Below are 6000 nucleotides of genomic sequence, written 5' to 3' on the forward strand. Positions count from 1 at the left end.
CAGAGTTTCAGTCTAACAGCCAGAGTCTCAGTCTAGCAGCCACAGTGTCTGTCTAGCAGTCAGAGTCTCAGTCTAGCAGCCAGAGTCTCAGTCTAGCAGCCAGAGTCTCAGTCTAACATCCAGAGTCTCAGTCTAGCAGCCAGAGTCTCAGTCTTGCAGTCAGAGTCTCAGTCTAGCAGCCAGAGTCTCAGTCTTGCAGCCACAGTCTCAGTCTAGCAGTCAGAGTCTCTGTCTAGCAGTCAGAGTCTCAGTCTAGCAGCCAGAATCTCAGTCTAGCAGCCAATCTCAGTCTAGCAGTCGGAGTCTCAGTCTTGCAGTCAGAGTCTCAGTCTAGCAGCCAGAGTCTCAGTAAAGCAGCCAGAGTTTCAGTCTAGCAGTCATTCTCAGTCTCAGACTAGCAGCCAGAGTCTCAGTCTAACAGCCAGAGTCTCAGTCTAGCAGCCACAGTCTCCGTCTAGCAGTCAGAGTCTCAGTCTAGCAGCCAGAGTCTCAGTCTAGCAGCCACAGTCTCAGTCTAACAACCAGAGTCTCAGTCTAGCAGCCAGAGTCTCAGTCTTGCAGTCAGAGTCTCAGTCTAGCAGCCAGAGTCTCAGTCTTGCAGCCACAGTCTCAGTCTAGCAGTCAGAGTCTCTGTCTAGCAGTCAGAGTCTCAGTCTAGCAGCCAGAGTCTCAGTCTAGCAGCCAATCTCAGTCTAGCAGTCGGAGTCTCAGTCTTGCAGTCAGAGTCTCAGTCTAGCAGTCAACGTCTCAGTCTAGCAGTCAGAGTCTCAGTCTAGAGTCAGAGTCTCAGTCTAGCAGCCAGAGTTTCAGTCTAGCAGTCAGTCTCAGTCTCAGTCTAGCAGTCAGAGTCTCAGTCTAACAGCCAGAGTCTCAGACTAGCAGCCAGAGTTTCAGTCTAACAGCCAGAGTCTCAGTCTAGCAGCCACAGTGTGTGTCTAGCAGTCAGAGTCTCAGTCTAGCAGCCAGAGTCTCAGTCTAGCAGCCAGAGTCTCAGTCTAACATCCAGAGTCTCAGTCTAGCAGCCAGAGTCTCAGTCTTGCAGTCAGAGTCTCAGTCTAGCAGCCAGAGTCTCAGTCTTGCAGCCACAGTCTCAGTCTAGCAGTCAGAGTCTCTGTCTAGCAGTCAGAGTCTCAGTCTAGCAGCCAGAATCTCAGTCTAGCAGCCAATCTCAGTCTAGCAGTCAGAGTCTCAGTCTTGCAGTCAGAGTCTCAGTCTAGCAGCCAGAGTCTCAGTCTAGCAGCCAGAGTTTCAGTCTAGCAGTCAGTCTCAGTCTCAGACTAGCAGCCAGAGTCTCAGTCTAACAGCCAGAGTCTCAGTCTAGCAGCCACAGTCTCCGTCTAGCAGTCAGAGTCTCAGTCTAGCAGCCAGAGTCTCAGTCTAGCAGCCACAGTCTCAGTCTAACAACCAGAGTCTCAGTCTAGCAGCCAGAGTCTCAGTCTTGCAGTCAGAGTCTCAGTCTAGCAGCCAGAGTCTCAGTCTTGCAGCCACAGTCTCAGTCTAGCAGTCAGAGTCTCTGTCTAGCAGTCAGAGTCTCAGTCTAGCAGCCAGAGTCTCAGTCTAGCAGCCAATCTCAGTCTAGCAGTCGGAGTCTCAGTCTTGCAGTCAGAGTCTCAGTCTAGCAGTCAGCGTCTCAGTCTAGCAGTCAGAGTCTCAGTCTAGAGTCAGAGTCTCAGTCTAGCAGACAGAGTCTCAGTCTAGCAGTCAGCGTCTCAGTCTAGCAGTCAGCGTCTCAGTCTAGCAGTCAGAGTCTCAGTCTAGAGTCAGAGACTCAGTCTAGCAGACAGTCTCAGTCTAGCAGCCAGAGTCTCAGTCTAACAGCCAGAGTCTCAGTCTAGCAGCCAGAGTCTCAGTCTAGCAGCCAGAGTCTCTGTCTAGCAGTCAGAGTCTCAGTCTAGCAGCCAGTGTCTCAGTCTAGCAGCCAGTGTCTCAGTCTAGCAGTCAGAGTCTCTGTCTAGCAGTCAGAGTCTCAGTCTAGCAGCCAGTGTCTCAGTCTAGCAGTCAGTCTAGCAGTCAGCGTCTCAGTCTAGCAGTCAGAGTCTCAGTCTAGCAGTCAGAGTCTCAGTCTAGCAGTCAGAGTCTCAGTCTAGCAGCCAGAGTCTCAGTCTAGCAGCCAGAGTCTCAGTCTTGCAGCCACAGTCTCAGTCTTGCAGTCAGAGTCTCAGTCTAGCAGCCAGAGTCTCAGTCTAGCAGTCAGAGTCTCAGTCTAGCAGCCAGAGTCTCAGTCTAGCAGCCAGAGTCTCAGTCTAGCAGTCAGAGTCTCAGTCTAGCAGTCAGAGTCTCAGTCTAGCAGTCAGAGTCTCAGTCTAGCAGACAGTCTCAGTCTAGCAGCCAGAGTCTCAGTCTAGCAGCCAGAGTCTCAGTCTAGCATTCAGAGTCTCAGTCTAGCAGCCAGAGTCTCAGTCTAGCAGTCAGAGTCTCAGTCTTGCAGTCAGTCTCAGTCTAGCAGTCAGCGTCTCAGTCTAGCAGTCAGAGTCTCAGTCTAGTGTCAGAGACTCAGTCTAGCAGCCAATCTCAGTCTAGCAGTCGGAGTCTCAGTCTTGCAGTCAGAGTCTCAGTCTAGCAGTCAACGTCTCAGTCTAGCAGTCAGAGTCTCAGTCTAGAGTCAGAGTCTCAGTCTAGCAGCCAGTCTCAGTCTAGCAGTCAGCGTCTCAGTCTAGCAGTCAGCGTCTCAGTCTAGCAGTCAGAGTCTCAGTCTAGAGTCAGAGACTCAGTCTAGCAGACAGTCTCAGTCTAGCAGCCAGAGTCTCAGTCTAACAGCCAGAGTCTCAGTCTAGCAGCCAGAGTCTCAGTCTAGCAGTCAGAGTCTCTGTCTAGCAGTCTGAGTCTCAGTCTAGCAGCCAGTGTCTCAGTCTAGCAGCCAGTGTCTCAGTCTAGCAGTCAGAGTCTCTGTCTAGCAGTCAGAGTCTCAGTCTAGCAGCCAGTGTCTCAGTCTAGCAGTCAGCGCCTCAGTCTAGCAGTCAGCGTCTCAGTCTAGCAGTCAGAGTCTCAGTCTAGAGTCAGAGTCTCAGTCTAGCAGACAGTCTCAGTCTAGCAGCCAGAGTCTCAGTCTAACAGCCAGAGTCTCAGTCTTGCAGCCACAGTCTCAGTCTTGCAGTCAGAGTCTCAGTCTAGCAGCCAGAGTCTCAGTCTAGCAGTCAGAGTCTCAGTCTAGCAGCCAGAGTCTCAGTCTAGCAGCCAATCTCAGTCTAGCAGTCGGAGTCTCAGTCTAGCAGTCAGAATATCAGTCTAGCAGTCAGTCTCAGTCTAGCAGACAGATCTCAGTCTAGCAGTCAGATCTCAGTCTAGCAGCCAGAGTCTCAGTCTAGCATTCAGAGTCTCAGTCTAGCAGCCAAGTCTCAGTCTAGCAGTCGGAGTCTCAGTCTTGCAGTCAGAGTCTCAGTCTAGCAGTCAGCGTCTCAGTCTAGCAGTCAGAGTCTCAGTCTAGAGTCAGAGACTCAGTCTAGCAGACAGTCTCAGTCTAGCAGTCAGCGTCTCAGTCTAGCAGTCAGTCTCAGTCTAGCAATCAGAGTCTCAGTCTAGCAGTCAGAATCTCAGTCTAGCAGTCAGTCTCAGTCTAGCAGACAGGTCTCAGTCTAGCAGTCAGTCTCAGTCTAGCAGCCAGTCTCAGTCTAGCATTCAGAGTCTCAGTCTAGCAGTCAGCGTCTCAGTCTAGCAGCCAGAGTCTCAGTCTAGAGTCAGAGACTCAGTCTAGCAGACAGTCTCAGTCTAGCAGTCAGAGTCTCAGTCTAGCAGTCAGGGTCTCAGTCTAGCAGCCAGAGTCTCAGTCTAGCAGTCAGAGTCTCAGTCTAGCAGCCAGAGTCTCAGTCTAGCAGCCAGTGTCTCAGTCTAGCAGTCAGTCTCAGTCTCAGTCTAGCAGTCAGCGTCTCAGTCTAGCAGTCAGAGTCTCAGTCTAGCAGTCAGCGTCTCAGTCTAGCAGTCAGAGTCTCAGTCTAGCAGTCAGAGTCTCAGTCTAGCAGTCAGAGTCTCAGTCTAGCAGCCAGAGTCTCAGTCTAGCAGTCAGTGTCTCAGTCTAGCAGCCAAAGTCTCAGTCTAGCAGCCAGAGTCTCAGTCAAGCAGACAGTCTCAGTCTAGCAGTCAGAGTCTCAGTCTAGCAGTCAGAGTCTCAGTCTAGCAGCCAGAGTCTCAGTCTAGCAGCCAGAGTCTCAGTCTAGCAGCCAGAGTCTCAGTCTAACAGCCAGAGTCTCAGTCTAGCAGTCCAGTCTCAGTCTAGCAGTCAGAGTCTCAGTCTTGCAGTCAGAGTCTCAGTCTAGCAGTCAGAGTCTCAGTCTAGCAGCCAGAGTCTCAGTCTAGCAGCCAGTCTCAGTCTCAGCAGTCAGAGTCTCAGTCTAGCAGCCAGAGTCTCAGTCTAGCAGCCACAGTCTCCGTCTAGCAGTCAGAGTCTCAGTCTAACAGCCAGAGTCTCAGTCTAGCAGCCACAGTCTCAGTCTAACAACCAGAGTCTCAGTCTAGCAGCCAGAGTCTCAGTCTTGCAGTCAGAGTCTCAGTCTAGCAGCCAGAGTCTCAGTCTTGCAGCCACAGTCTCAGTCTAGCAGTCAGAGTCTCTGTCTAGCAGTCAGAGTCTCAGTCTAGCAGCCAGAGTCTCAGTCTTGCAGTCAGAGTCTCAGTCTAGCAGCCAGAGTCTCAGTCTTGCAGTCAGAGTCTCAGTCTAGCAGTCAGCGTCTCAGTCTAGCAGCCAGAGTCTCAGTCTAGCAGTCAGAGTCTCAGTCTAGCAGCCAGAGTTTCAGTCTAGCAGTCAGTCTCAGTCTCAGTCTAGCAGTCAGAGTCTCAGTCTAACAGCCAGAGTCTCAGACTAGCAGCCAGAGTTTCAGTCTAACAGCCAGAGTCTCAGTCTAGCAGCCACAGTGTCTGTCTAGCAGTCAGAGTCTCAGTCTAGCAGCCAGAGTCTCAGTCTAGCAGCCAGAGTCTCAGTCTAACATCCAGAGTCTCAGTCTAGCAGCCAGAGTCTCAGTCTTGCAGTCAGAGTCTCAGTCTAGCAGCCAGAGTCTCAGTCTTGCAGCCACAGTCTCAGTCTAGCAGTCAGAGTCTCTGTCTAGCAGTCAGAGTCTCAGTCTAGCAGCCAGAATCTCAGTCTAGCAGCCAATCTCAGTCTAGCAGTCGGAGTCTCAGTCTTGCAGTCAGAGTCTCAGTCTAGCAGCCAGAGTCTCAGTCTAGCAGCCAGAGTTTCAGTCTAGCAGTCATTCTCAGTCTCAGACTAGCAGCCAGAGTCTCAGTCTAACAGCCAGAGTCTCAGTCTAGCAGCCACAGTCTCCGTCTAGCAGTCAGAGTCTCAGTCTAGCAGCCAGAGTCTCAGTCTAGCAGCCACAGTCTCAGTCTAACAACCAGAGTCTCAGTCTAGCAGCCAGAGTCTCAGACTTGCAGTCAGAGTCTCAGTCTAGCAGCCAGAGTCTCAGTCTTGCAGCCACAGTCTCAGTCTAGCAGTCAGAGTCTCTGTCTAGCAGTCAGAGTCTCAGTCTAGCAGCCAGAGTCTCAGTCTAGCAGCCAATCTCAGTCTAGCAGTCGGAGTCTCAGTCTTGCAGTCAGAGTCTCAGTCTAGCAGTCAACGTCTCAGTCTAGCAGTCAGAGTCTCAGTCTAGAGTCAGAGACTCAGTCTAGCAGACAGTCTCAGTCTAGCAGTCAGCTCGTCTCAGTCTAGCAGTCAGCGTCTCAGTCTAGCAGTCAGAGTCTCAGTCTAGAGTCAGAGTCTCAGTCTAGCAGACAGTCTCAGTCTAGCAGCCAGAGTCTCAGTCTAACAGCCAGAGTCTCAGTCTAGCAGCCAGAGTCTCAGTCTAGCAGTCAGAGTCTCTGTCTAGCAGTCTGAGTCTCAGTCTAGCAGCCAGTGTCTCAGTCTAGCAGCCAGTGTCTCAGTCTAGCAGTCAGAGTCTCAGTCTAGCAGTCAGAGTCTCAGTCTAGCAGACAGTCTCAGTCTAGCAGTCAGCGTCTCAGTCTAGCAGTCAGCGTCTCAGTCTAGCAGTCAGAGTCTCAGTCTAGCAGTCAGAGTCTCAGTCTAGCAGCCAGTCTCAG

This window comes from Salmo salar, chromosome ssa01 (genome assembly GCF_905237065.1).
Source record: "Salmo salar chromosome ssa01, Ssal_v3.1, whole genome shotgun sequence".
NCBI lineage: Eukaryota > Metazoa > Chordata > Actinopteri > Salmoniformes > Salmonidae > Salmo > Salmo salar.